The sequence below is a fragment of the Patella vulgata genome, chromosome 4 (assembly GCF_932274485.2).
Source record: "Patella vulgata chromosome 4, xgPatVulg1.2, whole genome shotgun sequence".
In the NCBI taxonomy this organism is placed as follows: Eukaryota; Metazoa; Mollusca; class Gastropoda; family Patellidae; genus Patella; species Patella vulgata.
The window spans coordinates 65,869,979-65,895,753 of NC_065882.2; the positions used below are offsets into that span (position 1 = coordinate 65,869,979).

General features: G+C 36.2%; 1 long non-coding RNA gene across 1 annotated transcript; it reads right to left on the reverse strand.

The window, feature by feature from the left end:
• Positions 1 to 16,795: 16,795 nt before the first annotated feature.
• LOC126818078 (uncharacterized) lies at positions 16,796 to 19,177 on the reverse strand. The gene is made up of 4 exons (XR_007679154.2): positions 19,105 to 19,177; positions 17,546 to 17,622; positions 17,355 to 17,408; positions 16,796 to 17,068 (listed from the first exon to the last, which is right to left on the reverse strand). It is a non-coding gene; the product is annotated as an uncharacterized LOC126818078 (long non-coding RNA).
• Positions 19,178 to 25,775: the final 6,598 nt, after the last annotated feature.

The following is a 25,775-nucleotide window of genomic DNA, read 5'->3' on the forward strand; positions in this document are numbered from 1 at the left end:
GCTCAAGACGCCTTTATTAAACTTCGTAGCCTACCAGTTTGACGTAGTTTTTGTTTTATATCTCATTAGTTTAACACAGATAATGGAGGAAGCTGAAACAGATGTTGATGACAGCGACATAATGTCTCATGTTAGTGATACAACAGTTGGATCCACAGAACATGTTGTATTCACTGAAATCCACAGGTAATATTCTGGTGAAAACTTACTTTATATTACTTTAGGGTTTGTAAATAGGCAATTCCAGGGTAAGAGGTCGGACGTTATTTTAAACTCTTCATATTTTTATTACTTCCAATTAGTTCCAATATTATTTAACCATATTTGGGTTTGATATAGCATTGAAGGTGTTTTAAGTATCCATTGACACATGATTTTATTTGTTCATAAACACCGGAAATAAATATTGGCCCCTGATAGTACCAATAAAGGCAACGGACGTATATAGATGAACACCATGATTTGCATACATGGACATAATTGAAAATCTCTGTGAATTGTCCTGTGGAACTAAAAAAATTTCTTCCCTGTTAGAAAGAACACATTTGGTGTCTTGTAATCCAGTAAATTAGAAATTATTGTGGTAACGGACATATGTTTTCTTATTAATTAACTGTTTAATGTTAAAATATATTCTAGAAATCCTTATATACATCAACTAGAAATCTACTATCTCCATAACCACACACTGGAATTGAGATTACATTTGTAGGGATCAAAGTTTGCAATATTTTCACAGTGAAAATAATTTATTATGTAACAAATAAATATAATACAAAGCCACCAATTCTAAACAATTTGTTGTATAAACTTTCTTAAAAATATTAATGCTTTACAATAATTCATCTACATTAGGAAATGAATTATTGTAAAGCATTAATGTAAAAAATAACATGTAAAAGATTTTCTGTATTCCCGATTTTCTTTCAGTTTGTATTCTCTCAACATAATAGTGCCATACTGCAAATTAGACGTATTCCTTTCTTTCTCTATCTATTTGTTCGATCTGTTCAGAAAAACGTTCGCGATACAGTTTTTGCTTTTCTCCAGGGGTTAATGGAGGTTTCTTTGTCCTAGTGTTTAAAAACTTCAATTTTATTTTGTTCGGTCAAATTTACATTGATTTGTCTATTGAGGAAGCAAGAGAGAGGGGGGATGGAGGGGAGTGAGTTAACATCCACTAGATCATGACATTTCGGGACCCACAGATTGGGTAACGACCACAGTCCTTCTCACGCACAAGCGTGGGGTCGAAACCAGACTCAAAGACAGACTTTAAAATCTAAAGTGCGCGCGTTAGACCACTCGACCCCCCCCCCCCCTCAATAGTTTATAGTATCCAAACACATGTGATTGCTGGACAGGTCTATTCACAAGCAAAAGGGATGGGCCTGTCCTGTAGGGGAAAAAAAATCAACTTCTTGTCTTCTGATTCTTTGCACCGTGGTCTCCATGTTTCAAAGATTAAAATGCAATTTGAAGGTCAACATTAGATCAAAAGATAAAATCACACAGACAAACAAAACATTGATTTAGGCTTTTTTCCGGCCAAAGAATGTTTTTCCCGCCATTAAGTCAGTTCCTGTTTAGTGGCCTTGGCCCTCAGATTTTGGTAACAGACGCACATACTGTGAAAAGTAGCTGACGTACATCTGTGAAACCCCAAGTTATTCTAAGAATTTAGGCAAATGTTTTCTTTTTATGATCAACCATACATGTGAATAAGAGAGAAACAAAACATGTAAATATTTGGTAAATATGTTTCCCAAACCGCCTAACCATTTGAACAAGACATAACAACCGCTCCCTCAGTCAAGCTAGTACACAATAAGCTAGCAGACAACAGTCGGGTTGCCAGTTAGTGATGGCCTGACATTTGGAAGAATTTCCGCCCAAAATGCTGCTGTCTTCAAATTATAGATTATTTCTCATAATAAAACACCATTTTGTAATTTTTCACCCAAATGTAAAGTTTGTCGTGGAATTACCCAGATACTAGTACCGTAACTGATTGTGTTATATTTCAGACTTAAAATACAGAATAAGGTATCTCCGGAAAAGAAAGAATTATGTCCAGACGAATGTAAGTTTATTAACCAACTTTTCAGTTTTACACGATACGGTTGTATATCTTCACTTAAACTGAGGTTTTCATTTTATTAGTTCAAGTGAGACTTACCGCAAATCAAAATTTGACGTGGGATGTCTAGTCGGCTCGTTGGCTAAGTGGGTAAGACGCTGGCTCGCTAGCCTGGAGGTCGGGTGTTCAACCCCTGCATTGGCCGAGAAAGTTCATCCAGATTTTCCGGTGTTGTTTTTCCTTGTCAACGATGCAGGACGGAGTCCCTGACAAGGACAGCTGCCTAATCATTCGGAAGGGACGAAAAACCGACTTCCCGTGTACACATTGGCGTGCACGTAAAAGATCCTTTGACAGTTGGAATTCGATATAAGAGTAGGCCGTAGTGCCGCTATTCGGGCAAAATTTCAATCATAGCTCATTGTATGGCATATGCCCGTCTTCATTAGCCCAGTTCAGAGAAGAACAGTAGGACGTTAAACTCGATTTTATTTCATTTCTATTAAGCTTTAGTGCTCATGCATTTATCATATGCATGTTTTCGAATCTCTTGATCTAAACCAAACATTTGCGGTTATCCTATTGTAATAATATGTTTAATATTTCATAGGCCTCTCTCCCTCGATACCAGATCAAGATCGACCAATTATCCAGGGATTTTTACCGCAACAGGTAGGTTGGTATTCTGTAAACAAGTGAACCGACATGTATATATCGGTGATTAGACGAGACTTTGGTATACACAAGTTTTGGTTCATAAAAATAACTTTTTGGTTAACAAAAATAAATCGCATGAGCAGATCCAAAGAACCACATGTAAAGCATTTGAAATATTGATATCCGGAGCCATGTTCGTATTGATCTAGGTCTATAATCCATGAAAAGCTTTCCTTGTGACAGTTTTTCCCATTAGACATTCATTCATAGCCAACTTTATTGATATTTGTTCTATGGTATTTCAGAACACTGAACATGATGAAAATGACAACTCGGATACAGAATCCATCTCTGTTTTACAGACCATACAACTTAAAACGAATCAAACCGAGCTCTTTCAAATAATTAATCTATCTGATAATGCAAAAATCAAATCAGTCGAGGCTTCATATCCAAGCTTGGACACTATTGAAAAACAACCGAATGAACAGATGTTCCAATGTATGGGAAATAATGACTGGCATGATACACCTTTTACAACAGAATCAAATAACATCCTTGATCAGAAAGTAATACAAAGCTGTAAGTCACCATGCATTCCTTGCCAAGATAATATCCCATACAAGCGATTTAGTCCGGAAGTCAGTCCTTTTACAGGATTTGATTCTGAAATATACTCCCCTCCTCATATAGTGACTCATTTGGAAAATTCTGTAATCCCGCTCGGAAATGATTGCCACAGATTAAATAACGGACAGTTGTTAAGAACGAATGAAGAAGTTATCACTGGCAAACACTTTACAAATTGTGTGTCGGAGGGTGGAAATAGCATCGACTCTGAATTGACTTTAAATAAGGTTGATGGTTGTAATAATTCAAGAATGGTCGTTGAACACTTCAGTTATACAAAGAAACAAGAACTCAAACGACCTACAGTTACTAGTACGGTGGAGATTCAGAAAACAACTGATTACTGTTGTCCAATTGAAAATACAACTAATACTAATGGCAACGGTATTGGGGTTTCAGTATCAGATAGATTATGTTCATCGAAAACCATGGAGGTAGTTGAAGACGGTCCAACTCTAACCAAAGATATGACTGAATCTATTAAGTGCAAAAGTCTTAATGTGGTCGTACCAGAAGAAGACCCACCAACACAACCAATCAAAGGTGTGATTAAATCAACGAATTGTAACACTTTCGGTGTATTAGGCGCATATGGAGACGGCTCAACAGAAATCAAGATCGAGGCCACATCTATGAATGGTACCACTCTTGATGTTGTAGAAACATACAAAGGTGGATTAACAGAAACCAAGGAGGAGGCTGAACTCGTGAATTTATCGCCATCAAGTGTATCAACAGTGAATCCAGATATAACAACAGGCGTTCTCGAAGATTATTCTCGAACCCGTTCTTCTCCCGAGGCCAGAGAATCGAATGAAAACAGTCAGCTAAAGATATCAACTGACCCGAGATGTAGCACAGAAGTCTCTGGGCAATCGTTAAATGCTATCATACCAATAAAAATGGAAGGTATTCCGATTGATTTCCCAAATCAAAAAGTAAAAAATAACCATTCCCAAAGTGATCGGAGCTCTGAATGCAGTTTTATAGACATCGAGGGTGAAAAAGAGCATTATATAAAACCAACTGGTAAAATTGAAATTACGTATCCTTCTCAGCCAACTATGAATCCAGATTTAAACTTTCCTGAAAAATATGAGTGTAAAGCAATGACACAATCTTCTCAAATGGTAACCGTAACTAGTAATCATACGCATGAAAATAGTCATTCTTCAAATGATATTCTATTAAAAAACCCAATTCAAAAATACAGTAACTCCGAGAATGGTAAATGTACTGTAGATATACCGATAGTCGACACACATTTTCATATTAAGGATGATGTTAAACAAAATGAAGCTTTTTACCTAAAGGAAGAGAATCCGTGCATGGATGAACAGAAAACTTTGATGAAAAAACTAGTGGAACCCGAGCAAACTAATTATGAGTTGAGTTCTGAAACCATAAACAGCAAGGACATTAACTTCTTACCCAGTAGAAAATCTTTTGAATACACTGAAAACATTTCTCCAAATGACGCCAATAATTCTGCACAATTTAGTAAGAACTTTCTCAATTATATCCCCGATAAAGTAAACATCGCGGAAATCTCATCTCAGCGTGTTATGGATGGTGTAAACTTTAATCTTTCCCAGTCCAGTGTATCTACTGTAAATCCAGATTTAATCGTTAATGAAGCCGAACAGACAAACCAAACACCAAGTACCTTAAAGAAAGAAGTTTCAGATAAAACACGGGAAAATAATAAAAAAGAGGCAGAGGAATTTAGTACAGACCTTCTCTCTCAAAATAATATAAGAGAGTTTAAAATTCAATACCAGTTACTCTCTAATCAAGAAAAGGAAAGTGCAGCAACATACCCTGAGAAAGCCCATAAATATTCAGTAAAGGCTGTTCTTGAAGATGTTCTGTTTGATTCATCCCCTCCAAGTCAAAACATATTTGATGATATTATTTCATTCCACGAACAGCCACAAGACAGAACAGTATCTGCTGATGAGCTGCATCCTAAATCACCTCTACAGCTCAATAACGTTATTTCATTGAAAGATTCACGTGAACCCGAACTACCCGTAAGCCTTGAAGATATAGATTTAGACTTAAAAAGTATAACAGAGTCGTTAGACCTCGGCAATTCATGTACAGTTTTTGCAGAAAATAAACAAGATGAAAAACATAGTGTATCGGCCAAAAGTTCCTTCTTGGGATTTAAGAAATCCGACCATATAATAAAAACTAGCAAATTTGAATATGGTCCTATTCAGATAAACATGGAAGGTGTTAAAGAACCCGAAAACGAAATACCACAGACAAAAGACCCGATTGACAACCTGATGAATGGGCAAGAAAAAGATGTATTGAGTGATCCATTGCCAAAAGAAGAAACACTTTCTAGAAATACTAACGTACATGAAGCACTCATAAAATGTCAGCTGGACAGCGAGTTGGAAGTTCAGCCCCCACAAACAAAATCATCAACACCAGCATTAACACCAGAACATACTCCCTATGTAATAAGTACCGCAAGTTATCAAATATCAGTGACAAAATCAATGGAAACAAGGATCTCTTCCAATACGGTGCTAAACAGTCCGGCAAAGCAAGATCTGCCTTCAAGATGCACACTTGCAACTAAATCAAAGCAAACTTGTGTAGATCCAGCTGATGAAAATAACGTTGATTCGCCAATGGACCATATTATAAACAATATGACCAAGTCTTCACACGTATCTGAACGCAACAAAGACACGAACGTAGTATACATTACGAGAATTACCAAATCGCAAATAACACCAACTAAACCAGAAGTGCAAATATCAGAACTGAAAACTCCACCGAAAAGAGACTTACTCCATATTAGCCAACCATGTGTGACAAATCAAGAGAGACGTGCATCGCATAGCGAGCCCCGAAGATCTAAAAGAGTTACAAAGGAACCAGCTAGATTTTCTGATCCCATAACAAGCGATTTTGTACAAGAACCAATGCATATATTTAATGAAGAACTGGCAGAAACTAAGGTAAGTACCTTATTTATGGAGGGTGGAATGTTGGCCAAAGAAATGAATGTGAAGTCGGTTGATTTTGTTATAATTTCATTTTATTGTTGGTGGAATTAGTACGTTAAAGCAGCCGAGGATAAACTTAATTCAATTTTTATATAAAAGGAATGTCTTTGCTTTCAGCGTCATCAGCAGGACATGGCTACTTTTGACCTATTAAGAAATGAATACAGATCACTGGACAGTTTACTAAACAGTCAGGAGATAGGCACTGATGTTCTGAGTGAGTAAATCTTGTTATTTGCATTAAATCGTTTTGAAATAAATGAAATGAAATAGGGTTTAATGGGTGAAATATAGTATTGCTCTGATTGAATAAAAAGCTTTTGAAGTCATTCATTTTTTTCTACAGAAAGAAAGATAAAGGAACTGCAACCCAGACTGATGAACTTCCTTTCCCTGACAAAAACAGAAGGACATTTTTTGTCATCACAGACCAAAAACTGGACCATATCAAAAGATGTCAAAGTTCTTTTACGGAAAAAGATTACCCTATTGTCAGAAAGACAGCTAAAACTTAAAAGTCTCTATAATGTTCACCGTGAAATACAGTCCAAGATTAAATCTTTGACGTCTGCTAGAAATTCTCAAGACGTATATAAGGGTCTTTCAAAGAACGCATGCCAAGGTTTAACAATCCCGACAAGTCAACTGGCATATTCTAGAAAAATCTCTGATTTGAAAATACCCCGAGCTAACACTTCGGATAATAATAAAAAAGGGGATGGAATTTTAGGATCGGCCGAGAATTTTCAGAAGTTTCCAGTAAAACCAAAGACCGATGTTGGGCTGGGAATGGGAGCCTCTGTCGACGACCCTATTGATTTAACTGGGAATAGATTAAAGGAGCCAGCTTCAACCGAAATGGAAACTGCAGTGCTCGATGATAAGACAGGCCAGTTTGTAACGAAGGTTTACAATAATGCAAATACCAAGAAAGTCGCAAATCTGGTATCTGCAAGTCAACATATATCAATGGCCAATAATAAATCTATGGTTTTAAAAGCTACTAAAACCGCCGGTTCAGAAACTGCCACATATATGTTAATACCTGTAGCTCAAGCGACACAAAAACCAAGAGGAAGTATAACTCACTCCTCTATATTGACCAGCTCTAATGACACTAAACGAACGAAATATTCTAAACCTGTCAAATTTATACCACCTGGAAGAACTAATATAAATCCCGAGACACGTATCACTGCTATTTCTGAGATTAGACCAAAACACGATTTAATTTATATTAAACCTAAACTGACCATGGTTCAACCTGACAGCAGAGGCAATATAAATTCAGAAACACGTGTCTCTGCTATTTCTGAGATTAGACCAAAACATGATTTACTGTTAGTTAAACCTAAACTGACTCAACCCACCAGCAGTTCCCAATCTATTAGCAAGAATTCGACAACCCTACCAGGTGCTCCTGTCGGCGTTTCAGTTTCTCAAGTACATAATGATAATCTGCCTGCTCACAGTGTGCAAGAAAGGACTGTCGCGCGTTCAACCACAACGGACAAACAACTCGGACAAAAACATGACGATGAAATCTTAGAATTAATCTTAAATTGTTTAGACAAAACTGAAGAACAGGAACCCTCTATTAAAAAAGATGCGTTTGAAAATTTCAATAAAAATGTAAAAATATATAACGATTCTGGGAGCAAGAACATTAATGAGACTAAGAAAGAAACTGTTGAAAAACACACTAAAGGTGACACACATACTGTTCAGAGACTAAATGAAACGAAAAAAGTAAATATGAAAGCAGCTACAGAAAGTCCAAATGAAACAGTAATGAAAGAAACTGATGCGAGGCCAAATGATGAAAGAATCAAACACAGCGAAACTGAGAAAATAGCATTAAGGCACGGTGAAAATAAGAAAGAAATGATTAAAAGATCCAATGAAGCATCTGAGAATAATGTATTACACCGAGTTCCTTGTGTTGCAATGGAGACTCCCGATAAACCAGTGAACGATTATCGGGGTAGAAACATCCTGCAGGAGTCATCCAAAGCACCACGGGAATCGTTCAATGATGAATTCGATAAATTTACTGATGGTGGAATGTTAGATGACACAAAGTCGTTAACAACGCTAATAGACGAGCCAAACAGTAGCAAAAGAAAAATTACCGAAAGCAACGAACACCTTATAAAGAAAGTTTGCTTGGAGCCAAAATCTAATTATATATTGAAGAGCCGAAATAATCAGGAAATGGTTCAAAAGATTCTTAAAACTGGCGATATAAATTCAATTCTGTCCCAACACCCCTTTCACAACTCCAGCCAACGCAAGGTGACTCCAAGTCCATCTGAAGCTGATGATAGAAGCTGTTTTGAACAGTTGTGTAGCGACTTTAGCCCGGGATCTGAAATAGCCAAAACGCAGGCTAAATCCTATCCCCAAGAACATAGAACACTGGAGCACCTACCCAACCGGCCACTGAAGAACACTAATTCTCTCCAGAAAATGAAATCACATTCGCCTTCCCAATCAGTTAGGTCTTTTGCTAGTGGATTTTCTACGTCATCGAAGAGGTTTCTACAGAAAATGAAGGACAAAGCAATCAAGATAAGCCAAGCCAGATCAAGAAAGGTAAGTTTATTTCAACAAAATTACTCTAAAAAATAAACCAATATTTGGGGTTCCTTGGTGATGTTACAAGTGGCTGGACACCACTTGATGAATTGAACGGAACACTTTGTGGTGGGCTTCTTTTGTTCATGTATTACAATAAATTTAATGTCCAAACATTAAGAAACATTTTGCCCCAAACTATTCAAACGGTGAACTGTTAACTTGTGGCTATTTAAAGATGGGTTCCCAGAAAAGTATTTATCGGGTGGTTGTTTCCAATAAAAGTATGGCAATTTTGGTATATATGGAAAGTAGAGATATCCAATCTTACTAGAAAAATACTGGATTTCCCGAAAAACACACATGGAGCGTATACAGGACAAAAATGTAAGGGTTCCCCTAATCAACAGCCCGACGATTCAGAACTTCTGCACGCGTGATGTCAAAGGTCACAAGCGAACATTGAGCGCTTGATGTACAAGTTGATAAACTTTATGAATTTGTTATACGTACAATACTTTCTGAGATAAAAAAGACGCGGGTAGTGGATAATCCGAGAATTTAATTAGGATTCGATATTTGTAATAAATAGTAAGCGATTAAAGGCAACATCGTCTTGTGTATGCTATGAATTCTCCTCTGACTCCCAAGACGTGACATAAACATGATCTGGTTTGATCGAATTTTAATCGCAGGGCATTCCTTCGCAATTACAATGTTTGAGAAGGATTTGAAGCATAATTATGACAAATTAATTAGTTTGAATATGTTTTTGGTCCATATATACCATTAAATCACCCAGTTTGTACGCGGGAACCCATCTTTATAAACTTTGATTTCTAATATTCATCCTTCGGCTATTTCAGCTTAGTAAAGGTGAAATTGTTCCTACTTCTCCAAAGCTTCCATCCCTTTTAACGTTAACCAGAGATGAACTATTGAAACCCGGGAAGAACAACCTTACTGTTAAAAATAAGGTATTTTGTTTATAAACTGAATTCATTTTTTGTTCTTTTGATTCTGTCTCTTGATAAGTAACTCTAAAGTATTAGTCATTAGTCAACTCAGAAAATGCAGTGTATTTTTTTACATCTAAAACGGCATAGCACAATTTTGTACATTTAAAATACCGAACGCAAGTTTTAATCAGGGGCTTTAAAAGGAAGACAAAACTAGACGTGGACTTCTGTAGCAATATCGTCGTTGCGACATTGTTTTAAATTTATACACAAGGAATAGAGGAATAAGATGGTTTAAACAACATTTTTATCTTTACAAATTATTCTCTATTGTCAGTATATTAGCTATGGTATGAGTTTATTTAAAACGCAAATTAATTGTTTATGTAATTGTGTGAGAATAACAGGAAAGAAGGTCTGCATCATTTGGCTTGTTTGACCAATCTCTATACTTATTTACATGATATCTGACCAATTAGATAATTGAACGTCCAAAACCCACAGCTACAAAACTATCATACTTGTGAGAATTCGTTAAACAACAGACAAATTCTGGTTGGGAAAAGATGTCACCATTTCTATCAGCAGACTCGCTCATATCGAGTCTGGCTGGCTAGGGTTTGAGAATGACTTTAGTATTGTAATCTATACTATGCTTGTATGTATCCAGCTTGATGTATAAAATGTAAAAACGAACAGTTGCATTGTTATAACTACTGCGAAGACAAACGTCTTAAGAAAATAGTAAGAAGAAAATACACAACGTGAAGGGGAAGCAAAGACAGCTAGAGGCAAATTCTAGACGATCACAAGGCTAGTAAGATATGTAGTAAGAAAAGATGCATGGGTCGTACGTAGGATGTGTCGACCGGTTTGTATGGTCCGCTCTCCACGTCTGACAGGAGGCCCATGGTGCTACACTTCCTAAACGAAAATCTAAGTGAATAATATCTCAATATCTTATCTCAATTTTGAAGGGAAAATCGTTTGTTGCATCACTCTTAGAATCTGGAAAGATCAAAAATCATCTTGGCGAAATCTTCCGAACACCTACCATGTGGTTGTCGAATGTAACTGGCACCATGCAGAATAAAAAGATAAAAGCTTACAAACGGGCAAGTAAAAAAAGAAAATGTATATTATAGTGTACCAAAATAGTAGATATTTTAATATGCCCATATTTAATGTGGAAGTATTTTCGTAACGCACACACATCGTTTGTGCGTCCGTGATCCGTCCACAATCTTTTGTGAGCACTCTATAAGTCAAAGTTCTTGACTGATTCACAGATCACGTTAGAATTTGCAGGCAGTTTTCATTTGACGTCCCTCTCGGTTAGATTCAAATTTATAAAACCACGTGAACGCTGTATCTGAGTTCCCTACATATATTTCTTCTAAACCGGTTGAGTTGGTTCATTGTTAAATTTCAGAATTTTAAAATTTCTCATAGGTGTCTTTGCAGTTTAAATTATCTTGGACAGTGTTCATAGTGGATTTGTTTTAAGACTTGTTTTTCGTGATTTGTTGACGTTGATTTTAGAACCAGCACGGGTAACTTTGGTGTTTTAAGGCGTATTAAGGCCTTAGAAAAAATACATACAAACTCACAACCATGTTTCTTTATGGTAGTATTGAAATGATAATCCATGTTTTATTCCCCAGGAGGTCGGGTGTTCGATCCCTGCATTGGCCGAGAAAGTTCATCCAGATTTTCAGGCGTGGGTTCCCCTTGTCAGTGATGCAGGACGGAGGCCCTGGCAAGGGCAGCTGTCTAGTCGTTCGGATGGGACGGAAAACCGAGGGCCCGTGTACATATTGGTGTGCACGTAAAAGATCCCTTGGCAGTTGGAATTCGATATAAGAGTAGGCCGTAGCGCCGCTGCCCGGGCAAAATTTCCCTCATAGCACACTATATGGCGTATGCCCGTCTTCATTAGCCCAGTTTAGGAGCAGAACATTTAAACCCCATTTCATTTCATTTCATTTTATTCCCCAGATTTTCTATAAAGGACAACCTTTGATCAATATCGCATATAGTTCAACAAAGACATCTCAATCCAAAGAAACTGGCCATTCAATTGATAATGCTTTCACAGAAAGGTATGTACAACGATATCATTTCCAAATTGCCAATGTACAATTCGTCAATTAAGACATATATTTTGGTAAAAGCAAAATAATTCGTTCTAAGATTATACTGAATATATTAATTTTATAATTTTAGAGCTAACGAATTGTCGTATAACATTTCCACACCAACAGACGACAGACCAGAAACTCAGAATAGATCCTTTATATTTCCTGTCCCCCATGCCACTTCATTGTTGGGAAACATATCTCAAATAAATCCACTGTCGCAACAACCTTCCACTACCACAACCAATCAATTAGTCATCGTTACTGATGCCAATAAAGACTCTACAACAGAGACACATTGCAAATCTAAGATTCCAGTAGAACCAATATGTCCACCAGAAACAAATAGTACCCATCACCAACAGGATCAACAGATGGAGATACAAAAGGAAATTAAAAGAAATTTGTCAAAATGTGTCAGTGTGTTATTGATACACGACAGCGAACTGATTTCCACTCCGGACATTGACGAAGACTTTTGGAAGAAACCATTTAAAGATGTTCAGTTGTCCAAAGATATTTGGTTGGATGTTGGTAATTGGGATGACTAGTGTAATGCTGCTCCATCAATACTAGCGGATCTATTAAAATCATGCAAAGATTTAACAGTTGTTGATCTGAATGTATTCTTAGTTATGGTTTCTACTGTTTTATCATGTTATTACTAAATATAATATATTGTTTTAAATCTTTTTTGATTCTGACTTATTGTAGCAACTAAACATATTAGTCTTCCTGTACTGGTACAGGTTGAATAGTTTCCACCTATATGGTTAACTCTGAGATGTGTTTGTGTTGCTGTAGGTATTTGAAGACACGTGTATTGTTCAAATGTCATTTTCTATTTATTCGCTCGACAAAATGTTGCCAGGGTGGTACTTATTCTAATTTGTTCATGTGAAACAGTTCCATCCCATATATATTTTACAACGCAACAAATTTAGACATTTTCTTCTTCTAAATCTAATCAACAGTGGCCTGATAGATTTCAACACAATTTTGTAGGTATTAGTTCCAGTGCCATACGGGTAAAGCTTATTCATATTCTCTAAATGAAAATGCTGGACAGGTGGGAATATGGACTGGGCACTTTAATAATGTCTCATAATTCACATTAGTTACAGAAATTATTTATATTATATTGTTACTGGCACTGAAACACCAATGTGTGTTTAAGTCACGTCGGGCAAAAGTTTGTTAACATCTCTTCAAGAAAATAATATTACAAGTATTGGTATGTATTTATTTTTCCTTTTTGTTTTGTTTTCCTTGACATGTTAGGAAAATGTACACGAGGGAGTAGCCTGGCAAACTATATTCATGTCAGTTCAATTTGGTACCTGTTGACATACCGCTATTTGCTGTGTTAATTGCTTTTAATCAAAAACTTCCTACATGACCATTAAACACAATTAGTTTCGATCCAATGGCTACGTTTATCTTTTACATGTATATAAATTAAACAATGGACAGAAGGGCCAACGCTCACTGAACTGGAAGACAACTTTTTAAGTTTAACGACCTAAGGAGCCGAGTTTAACGACCTAAGGGGCTGAGGTCATTATCATCATCCATTACGTCGTCTGTCTATTGGATTCTTCTAATTCAATGGTTTCAAACCGTTTCCTCCCCTTGGGACATTTTACAAATCTCTGAAGACCACCGCGTATCACAATATACTCAGTCACTTTTTCCGTATTACATAAAACTTGGACAAACCTTAACTATCTAAATAACCATTCTCATCAAAAATTTGTTAAATCAAAACCATCCAAGGTTCCTATTAATGTGACTCATTCTGATATCGACTACTGAAATCATTCACCGAATACCAACAATTGCATAATGAATTTTACCTGGGTATTTGTTTTTCGCGAACCCCCTTTCCTCGCGGAACCCTTTGACTTCATGGACCCCCAAACGTTTTTGACAGGCCACTACCGGGTCCGGTGAATACCAGGTTGGTAGAAATATCACCCAGATTTGCGTGTTGCTTGAGTGGCACCGATTCTGATTCCTATAGATGATGATATTGATACATTTGTAGCCTACACATGGTTAAGGAGTTGTTGGATCTCACATAAATGGTTAGTTACGGGTTTATTTGGATTTCACTGTAAAATTAAGACTTCTTTTAAATCACTTTTTTTTTTTACTAATGCGGGCTTTACAATATCTTTAAATATGGATTTGGGTGAGTTTTGCTTATTTAAAGTAGCTAAGTCTCTAACTCAATCTCATCCAATTTATTTGTCAATTTAAATCAACATTGATGTTGTGATCTTACCGGGAAAAGATGGGCTTCTGATATCCAATATTTACGACAAAATAAACATTTTACCATTGGTACACGAATCGTGTACCAGAATGCGCTTCGAAGAACGAGGCTAGACATATTCCACAAGTCATGTCAAACAGTTACGCCATATCCTTATCTGGAGGGTATGCGCAATAAATACTATCTGTGTAATCTGGAATAACCAGACGCTAGAGATTGCCATTCGATTGAGTCTTTTGGCGTATTTCGCCGAAAATAACTGATTTGAAACTAGAGTAAAAACGGAAACGATTGAATGAAAATCCGTTTATATACATTCGTATTACATTATTACACATTTACGTCAATTTCTAGGTTCCAAGTATTTGCAATTTAGCTCTTTTAAAATAGCTTATCGGGTAGATTGACTTCTTGAAAGTTTTCAGTTGAATTAGAACGTTATTTGTTAAATTTGGGATGGTAGGACCAATCTACGTCATATGAAGGGGAGGTAAAGAAGTAGAGTTCATCACTGTGGCGAATCTTTATTTATTTAATCAAAAAAAAAAAAAAAAAACCCAACAAAAACGGATCATAGACTAAATATTTGTATAATAATAGTCCTCTCCGTATATAGTGTTGTAGTGTTGTTGATCGATGACCATGTTATCGACAGGTTATATTCATGGGTTACTTGTCACCAATAATGTTGAGTGGTGGAGCACGGTCATGCCCAGATGAATCGGTCATTTAGTACATCAAATATTTATACCACAAGTTATTGACTTACATACAGGTTTATTTTCGCTTCACAAAATTCTCTTGCATGTCTTCACATAATACAGATAGATCCAGAAGCCTTAAGAGAGTTTTACGCTTTATTGCCACTTGACAATACATGTAGTTAGGTTTTTCACTTGTTTTACTTGTAATCCAATGGCACTTCACATATTAATTGATTTATACATGCTTTCCTACTTTAGTATTGTTCACTAGCAATTTCTGTGATTGTCCGTAGTCTCGGCGGTCACGCAATGTCAGACCTTATTAATATAATAATAATCAACAACACACTTTATGTTCCCTGTGATAGTGCTTTTCAAAGAATGACCCACGTCAATATTGTCCGGGATCTACTGAAAGCAACAGTTTATTTTACTGTCCACTTAGCTAAGGTTCCTGCTTTTAACATTTCCTGTATTATGCGTATTTCTGGTTCCCACAAACATAAAAGGGTCGTATCGGTTTTCGTTCAGTGCAATAAAAAGCCGATTATTTTATAATATTACGGACAATTAAACTTCATGGACTTTTCTTAAAGGCTGTCTTTGACTTTGGTGACTATCAAGTTCAAATACCTCAATTGGTTCAGTTACAGAGAACTGTGAGATCAGTTATCATGATCTGTATATTTGTGATGTTTATATTAAACATTTTTAATCGAGCATGGTGTTTGCATAGTTGCTCACAAACAGATTTCTTAATGTCAAAATTAGATTTCGATACAAGGCTTGAGGGTATGGTTTTCAACACTTTTGAGAATATCGGATTGATGAAATGTTCTTATTATTGTCTAGTATATACCAACTGTCGTTCATATAATTATTACGATGGCAGTGGATATTGTGAATTAAATGAAGAAAAGGACAGTTTTTATCATGGTAACATAACCACACAGATAGGATTTGTATATGGCAGTAAAGATGACGTACCCAGGGTATGTACTTAATATTTTATTAGCGCAATAACTGTTATAAATTCAGTTCCATTGAAATCTTGCTACTGACGTCTTCAAAATTTTACACGACAAGAACTTGCATTGAAATCGTTCTACTGACATCTTTAAAATTTCACACGATAAGACCGTATTAAATGGAATGACATAAAATCTGATTTGTACCCGATAAATATGTCCATATGACAGTTGGGGCGGGGGTGGGGTGTTACAGACGACGGGGCCTTTCTTTTACGAGAAATTATTATGAGTTTTTATAACCCTGTAACGGTATATCTCTTTGATCTTTGGGGTATATTCTATGCCCGGAATAACTTGCGGTCTGAAATTCGGGGGCGGCTTTGGATATATACGGGTTATTCTTCTGAAAGTTTTTCTTCAAACCTGTACCGGGTTATTCTTCCAGGGTAGGTTTTCTTTTCATATAAGAAAATATATATATAAGGTTTTTCTTACGGGAATTCCGGGATATTCTCGTCTTGCGTACATGTAAACATAGACGGTTTATAAGCAAGATAAAGTCCTCGACTTCGGTTATGCTGGGGAAGAAAGACTTCAGAAAAAACCTCTCGACAGAAAAACCTCGGCCTGCCGGCCTCGGTTTTTCTTTTTCTCGGGTTATTTTCTTCAGTCTTTCTTTCCCCAGCATAACCTCACTCTCGTGCTTTATCCTACACATAAAATCGTCCAAATATTAAAACCAAAAGTTTTTATTTAAAAGATTTACACCGAATGGAGATCAAAATCAAACTGATTTAAAATCGTACACCCTTTTTATCAATGAAAGTAAATCCCCCCATTTAGATCATTATTAATTCTCCATCCCAGTTTTCAGGAATTGTAACCAGATCATCATCCCAGTTTTCAGGAATATGCATGAGATCATCATCCCAGTTCTCAAATAATTCTTCATCCCAGTTTTCACTTTGTACAGTGCTCAAAGATCTTATTGGCTTGAGATCATGAAACTTTCTTTTTAGTGTACGGACAGCTAACACAGTTATAACTGAAAGACAATAATAATATCTTATGCAGTGTGGGGACCGGTTATGTCAAGGGAATTACTTGTCGATTCTTCACCATACTGACAAAATTTTTAGGATATAAACGTCATTTCTCTCCAATTACCATACTTCAATATTCCGCTTATCCCCTTAGTAATTCCAATAAGTTTATAGAACTAGAATGATGAAACGTTGAGTTATATTTATCCTGTACTAAAAATTGTTTGAAGAAATCTCTTATGGAAACCTTTGGAACGATTGAAATATATAAATAATAAAGTATTATACCTATATCCAGGATAAGAAAACCCAGTAAACACTGAATCTCCGTTATCCCAAGATCTGAAATAAAACAAAAAATACAAATTATTATCTCTATCGATCTAAATATTAATTTTCATAGATAACATACCATACGACTTGTAAAAATAGTATTTCGAAAAGATTGATTTCCCAAAATTGTTAAAACGAAAACTTACCTAATGCCAAAATTTGTCCACCAAGACGAACTTTTGGATTAATACATACGGTAGATATATAATTCATTATTCCATCACTGGAATAAAAAATAATGATAAAATAAAACTAGAAACAAATAAAATCAACATAGGTTTATTCTGTGTCCGTAAAATATGGCAATTTGATATGAATAAAGCAGGGCTCACCAAACTACCGCCCGCGGGCCGCATGCGGCCCGCGACGTCAGTGTGTCCGGCCCGCCGTTGCATGCTGAAAAAAACAAAAAACAACATGCTTTAGCGTCTAACATTTCTTACATAACGCATATCGTATACTGACTGGCTGAGTCAGTAATTATCCCGACCTAATAGCTGACACATCTATACTTTCTATATAAGAAAGAGCGAGGTTAAATTTCCCTTCAGACATCATCCGACGTTCCTAGCCGTACGACCGGAATAACTCTCACCACAGAACACGCGCTAAGTGATAGAGAACTTATATTTAGTTTATATTTAATGTTTTAGCTGTGTGTGTAGTTTCCTGTATGTAAGTAACCTTTGCATTATGGATGTTATAAAGATATATAAAACATAGTTAACCAACAAAGTGTTTCAAAGTCAATTGATCCTTGGAAATAAATTATACACAACGTGAAGTCAAAGAGACAGAGAGAGAGAGAAATGGGGTTTAACGTCCACTCGACACAAACTAGGTCATTTCGGGACTAACATAATTATGGTTTTTAATTTTATTTCAGTAATTCGCTTGCGCGTAGGGGTCTTTAGCAGTGGGAGGAAACCGGAGGACCCGGAGAAAACCCACGAGGTTGGACAGGCGACCCTACTCCTTGTCACGTACAACCGGGATTCGAAACCACGCCAGTTGACTCAATGACAGGCTTTATGATAAAGAGCGCACGTGCTAACCATTCAGCCATACAACACCCCGTGAAGTCAAAGTTAGTTCCTATTTGACTGTAGTGTCACAGAATGACTATCCTTATTTTTATGTACATTCAGTGTATTCTGTACTCAGTGTATCGTTTTGAACAAAATATTTAGCGGACCCAAGCTCGTTATTCTTTCAGTTATATCTGGCCCACTATGAAAAAAGTTTGGTGACCCCTGGAATAAAGGATAATGATTAAAGGCTCAATACCACTCTTGTTGTAATTGAATAATATGTCCCTATCTTTATTCTGGTCAACAAATTGTACTATTTTACAATATTCCAATTAATTGATGATATAAATTTCATCTTAACACACCTAATTTAAAAAAATTGGAAAAACTCAACTAAATGATTTGAAAAGCCTGGCGTAAAGCTTTTCAAATGTGACTTGGATTTAAAAATATTTTTGAACCCTCTGGACAAGTAAAATAGGATTTAATGGATAATTTACACAACAGGTAGGACACTAACACATCTAGTACTTAGCCAGCAAGAGTGTTATTGTCTCTTTAAATTAATTTGAATTTGAATTCCACAAAATCTACATATCTAGATATCTATGCTTCAGAATAAAACTGAAAAACTTAGGTTTGAGAGACTGTGAATCTTGACAAGAAATACTTACAAATTATGTTTCCATACTTTTGGTGAAATAGGTTGGCTAAGGAACGCGAAACTCAGCAAAAACATCAGAGAATATCTGCAACACATCTTGACAACTAAAATATTCTGTCTAGAATGATGAAAAGACAATAAGTAACCATAGTTAGTATCATAGAAGTGAATAAGTATAACGTATTTTTATTATGACGTCATGATGGGATGCTTGCAAATTTATTTATATGTAATATAGAAAAATAAACGTTTTTTGTTTTGTTTTTTTAAAACTCAAGCTGTGCTTTTATTGTTTTAATTCTTTTTCTGTTATAGCCAAAGGCTTTTTGCATGTTTCTCGAAATAGTCGATTTTTCGACTTTTCAATGATAAATGTCATTCCATTGTGACATTTTGACAATAAATGGTTTGTTCCCAGTAATCTGATGATCATAGTGTCCCAAACTGTACATTAAATATGGTTCAAGGGAGATAAACTATTAAAAGACGATCTGTTTGGGCTTATTTTCGTCAAAAATATCATTGGAAAATATAAACACAGTCTAAAGATGGGAGATTTCCGCGTTCTTGGGTAGACCCTATTTTCCCGAATAAGATCTAACAATTTAACTAAGAATTTAGGTCACTTGCCTTTAAGGTAACGATTTAAAGTAAATCTTTTATAATAAATATATTTAGCTAACAAACAAAGTAGAAACAATATCAAACAATTACTTACCCATTTAAGGTAACGATTTAAAGTAAATCTGCCATATTGTTAATTTTAAATTCCCCACATTGTATAACATATTCTTAATATTACTATTACAACCTTTTATTTGGTGTAACAATTATAGCATTGTAGATTTTGTTTGTTTGAAACATAGTATTTTGTAGCCATATGTGGAAAGCCACCTTGCTAAAAAAAAATCCCCACACCCAACGTGTGAGGCATACTCTTTTCTCAACTATAGATTTTATTAGCCCTGTGATCGTCTCTTGTTATATTTGTATTCTCTTCGAATTTGGCTAGGACTCACGTTGTGTATTTATTTTTATCTCAACCGCTAAGACGTATGTCTACAGGAACAAGAATTCAACGGTTCGCTGTAACATTTTATGCCAAGCACTGGATACATAGGTTACAAGCATAGATTTACAATAAAATCATTCTCTCAATCTCGCTCCCATCCAAACTCGCCAGCGCGAGTCTGCTGACAGAAACTGCCACATCTTCTCCCTAAAGAATCTGCCGTGTGTCTAACTATGTAGGATCTAAATCAGTCTTTTAATCATTGGCAGTGACCTTGAGACAGCTCTGTCAATTACTTAATTGGACAAATATTACGTAAATAATTATTATGATTGCTTACTAAGCCTAATGACGTCGAAAACCACCCTTGCGGTGCAGGACGGGGGGCCTGACAAGGACAGCTGTCTAGTCGTTCGGATGGAACGAAAAACCGAGGTCCCATGTACACAATGGCATGCACGTAAAAGATCCCTTGACAGTTTGAATTCGATATAAGAGTAGGCCGTAGTGCCACTGTCTGTGTAAAATTTCCCTCATAGCCCACTGTATGGCGTATGCCCGTTTTCATTAGCCCAGTTCGGAGCAGAACAGGACGTTAAACCCCATTTCATTTCATTTCCACCCGGAGTGCCAGACGTGTTATTTTGTTACTAACCCAGGATTAAATGTTTACCAGATTATAGCCGATTTTATGTATCAACTTATCAATCATTTTAACTTGTCTTCGTAGGATATCGTTTTGTAATGAGGTTCTGTGCTGTTCAATGAAAGCATAATAAATATTTCTCGAGGTATACTTAGTGTTTTCGACTTAAAATGTTGGTCAACTAGCTTAGTGTCTGTCCCCAAGCGACGCTAATTGTAGACAGACCGCCTAAGTTTAGTATGCAATATTATGTGTGTATGCCTGAGTTCAACACTGATTTATTTATGAACTGATATTTATTTTAGAGAATTGCTGGGTTATGTGAATCAGTTTCATGTCCTAGCAACCACAGATGTGTTGAAACGGTGCATGGAACAACTTATTGTGAACTTACAGGTTGGTTACTTTATACATCTATATAGTTGAAAGTTTTGGAATATCCAACTAAAGAATTTGTCATCTAACTTTGTTTTAAAAGCCTTGATCTTCACAAATTCTGAAGCCTACAGTCGAGGTATCTTCCAGATTATTTTCGAAATTGGTCAAATTTAGCACAGAACTTGCCTTGAACTAAAATAAGCTCACTAACCAAGTAACTAACAATTCCCATAAATACTACTTCAACATTCCCTCCATTCGTTGTTTATATTTCAGGGAGAGTTAATGTAGCTTTACATAAAACAACTTCACAAAGTTCTATGTTTTCCAAATATCCTGGTTGTTGTAAAGCTAGCCATGCAGTGGATGGAAGTGCTAGTAGTTACTGGATTCACTGGACGTGTTCTACCACTGACAATAATGATTTTAATCCCTGGTGGACAGTATCCCTAGATGGACAATATTACATCACTGGAGTAGAAATCATCAGTGCTCAAGATACCGTGCGTAAGTATAATCTTGATACATGTATTTTGAAATTTTAGCTTAAAAAAAGAAACCCTTTAAGACGCATTATGTAAAATACAGATAAAGAGCTGGCTGTTCCTGCTATAATAGTTCATAAAGAAGTGACGCAAAATGAATATATTGAAAAATTCATTTAAATTACTTTATTCTGAGCAAAGTTATCACTGTTTGAAGTTTTGAAAATATGTTGCATAGATTGTTTATTATCGTAGCAACGGTACTTATTAATCGAGACTAAGCCCCGATTCACCATTTTGTTTTATATTAAATCATTAAATCTCCACCATCCGATGTTCTAGGCTTGCCATGTAAATAAATGTCTAAATAATAGTTTACATAACATTTGAAGCCAAAGTAAAGACATGCAATAATGGGCAGATTAAGCACTTACATAATGCATCTTTAATAATCTTATAATCCTTTAGAAGTAGAAATGAAATGAAATGGGATTTAAGGTCCTACTGTTCTGCTCCAACTGGGATAATGAAGACGGTCATAAGCCATCGAATTCCGACTGCCAAGGGATATTTTACGTGCACGCCTATGTGTACACGAGACCTCGGTTTTTCGTCCCTTTCGAACGACTAGACAGCTGTCCTTGTCAGGCCCTGCGTCCTGCACCACTGTAAATCCCGATGAACTTTCGCGACCTAACCCGCGTCTTACCCACTGAAAGATAATGAATGTTCTTATAAAGGAAACTACTGTAAAGCATGTTACTTTTAAAAATTGTATTTGCCTATCCTGGAATCTGCATACAAGATTTTGTTGCGTTTATTATTTTCAGCTGAAAGACTTCATGATATTGGTATTGAGGTATTCACAGATTCCTCCCCTGAACCTGTGTGTTGTAGATTTATATCCGGATCATTACCATCAGGTTTATCAAAAATCAACTGTTACCGACCTATTTATGGTAACTTGCTGAAAATATCAATCCAGAAGTCTGAAATACTGATGTTATGTGAAGTTCGTGTATACTACGTTACAGGTAAACAATTATGTCTTTTCTTTGCATCAAAATAATATGATTACCGGACTAAGTAATTAACTGATAGATCAAGCTATAGCCATTAAATGCATATATGTTTGGTTTTCCTTCAATAGATGATAGCTTATTTTAATCAAACTTTAAAGATGCATTATGTAAGATTTTTTATGAAGAGCTGGTCGTTCTTGCTATCGTAACCTGGCTACGTCTTGTTAACATTGCTTATTTCAGACTACAGGGACTTTGGTTTAACAGCGGCAATTAATGGCAGCTGTTTTAATTCGTGTGAGTGTTTTAATATTTTATGTAAATGTAAATTGCCCGTCCGTCCGTAACTTATTTGATCAGATCAAATTACACAAAAGCAAAAGTAGATTGCGAGCGCAATGGAACCAGTGTCTCTGTTTTGCGTTCGATTTTAACGAGACTGGTATGTGCACCTGCGTATGTGGATTGTTTAAAATTGTTCTACCATTCAATTCATTTGGTCATTAATTCACGGAGTTATTGCCTCTTTCTTAGTTCGAGTTATTGTACTTCAAATATAAAAATGTCGAATATAAGTAACAACTTGAGAAGTTAGCAAGATTTTCATTCCGTAATTAAACCTACATTATGCAAGAGCTAAATCTGTCTATTGTAGGTCTTTCTTAAAGCCTGAAATGCTGTCTAAATTATTATTTAAACATTAATTAGCTTATCAAGACCATATTCAACTCTTGATGCCATCGTTAACCTGCGATATTTAGTGGATCTGAATACCTTTTAACGCCAAAATGGATAACCGAGACTTTTTTTTGTTATCGTACAAACGGTAGTTATGACGTTCGAGACTAGCCTAAAATTGAATCTCTAATATCTCAGTTCAGAGTGAAGCAATCTGACTGAAATTTTCAGCGTATTCTATATTCATTATCTATTTTTCAACCATTATAGCCAGAACTGTCAGCTCTTTATCTAATCTTCCATAATGCCCATATTATTGTCTGTGGTATTTCAGATGGGCCGAACGTTGCGCTCAATAAGGTAGTTATGGTTAGCGGTTTAAACGCAGCGAATCCACCAGATCCGGTATCATATGTTGTAGATGGGAACAAATTAATTCAAGATAACTTGGGAGCTACCTGTTCGGGTGTTATTTCGTCAGATGGTATAACAAGTTGGTTCCAACTCGACTTGGCACAGATTTTTATAGTTGAATCTGTGGTCATCTATAATACACTCAAAAAGTATCAAGATTGTAAGTTACCTTTTTATGCGCCTACGTCTAATAGGAAGAACCCTAGCGATTGTGAAAATTCTGCGAAATTATGATAGATTTGTCATTTTAAAAACCTGGTTAAATTGTTTTCAAACCGAATCGGTGGGATTTATTGACCTAGGTTTCATGTAGCTCCCCTCCCCCAACACTCACGCCCTGCGTCGATGTGAACTAATACTATTATCTTCGTCTGAAAACACTAATAATAACAGATGTTAGAGGCTTGGCTATATAAAATTTAAGAGATATATGCTTTGATTTAATCTGAAATAGACAGTAAACTAAGTTGGAATAGCCTAGTTTCTTTTTTACCCGAAACCTTTTGGTTTTGCAGTCGAACAATTCTGAATTTCGGTCCGATTTTTCGGTATGTCTCAATAAAGAATGCCATCAAGTCCATCTAAACGCTGTCCTTTACAAATTTGAAATAAAAATTTATATGTACATTTCAGATGTAGATTTGAATAATGTAACTGTCTCTGTAAAGGAAACTCTAAGTGGCATATCCAAATATTGTACTTTTTACCATGGACTCTTTGGGCGAACGAGTAGAATCTTAGAGTGTGACACGCCTGTTACTGGACGATATGTGAGGATATCAGTACAAGAACAGAGCATGTATTTATGTGAAATAGAAGTGACTGCTATTTTACCCTGATTTATGTACATCCATTTCAGTAGCCGTTAGATTTTGTTTTTATTTCTTATATTAGAAATTTTTAGAATAACAGTCCCAAATATAACTTTGCCATGAAATCGATGATGAACGTCTAATAGCCAAAAACTAAAATATCAATATGTTAATCGCAATTTGGATGTGTGAATATTTACTTTTCAAAGCAGTGGCGGCGCCAGCCGTCGGTGATTGGAGGGGCAAAGCTGGGGCAAAGTCCAAGGTTAAGGGGGCAAAGGCACGAGCTTCAACTAGGGGTAGGGGGCCTCCCCCAGAAAATTTTGAAAAACAGGTTGCCGGAAATGCAGCCTGGCAGTATTTCAGGCACTGATCGATGAGGTAAAGTGTCAAATCACGATGAAGCCCACCCACGAGCGTCAAAGTAGGGAGTCCTCCCCCAGAAAATTTTGAAAAATACACTGCCGGAAATGCTGTCTTACAGTATTCCCAGGCACCGATCGTCGAGATAAATAGATCTGACCAGATACCGTCCGTCGCCTGATCACTAGTTTATCCGAATAGAGAACAAAATGTCAAACGAACAGACTTGCGAACCTCAACGAATTCCCCTTGTGAACGCCAAAGAAGCGAGTCCATTGGGGACCTCGCCAAGAAAATTTTGAAAAATAGACTGTCGGAAATGCTCTAAAACATGCAAGTTTATGACTGAGTGGGATGTGGGATTTATTCACCGTAGAAGGTATTGATTACCGAAACGTATCACAAATACTTTTTTTTATTTTCTAAAATTATTGGGGGGGGGGGGGCAAACAGAGGGCAGACCAGGTTAATGGTGTGAATTGATGTATATATATTGTTGTTGTGTATGTGGCTACACATGTTTCTACTATTACTGTGTGTTGGTTATAGTTTGTCACCCTGTAGTATTGGCAATGCCTCTTATAATTCTTTAAAAGATTTGTATGAATTTGAATATCACGTTTTTGTTGTTTAAGTGTGTAATACGGTACGGTACGTTAAAAGTTTGATTTAATTCAAATTATATCGATATGGCGATTATGGGTATCAAAATGATAAAATATGATAGTCTAATTGATGAATAATTGATAAATGACATGATAATTCCGTACGAAAATAGGAAGCTTAAATTGGTTTAGCTATGCCGACGGTACCCGATTGCCTCGTAAGAGAAACGGCTAACCGATAACAAGATAATGATAAATGGCTGGAT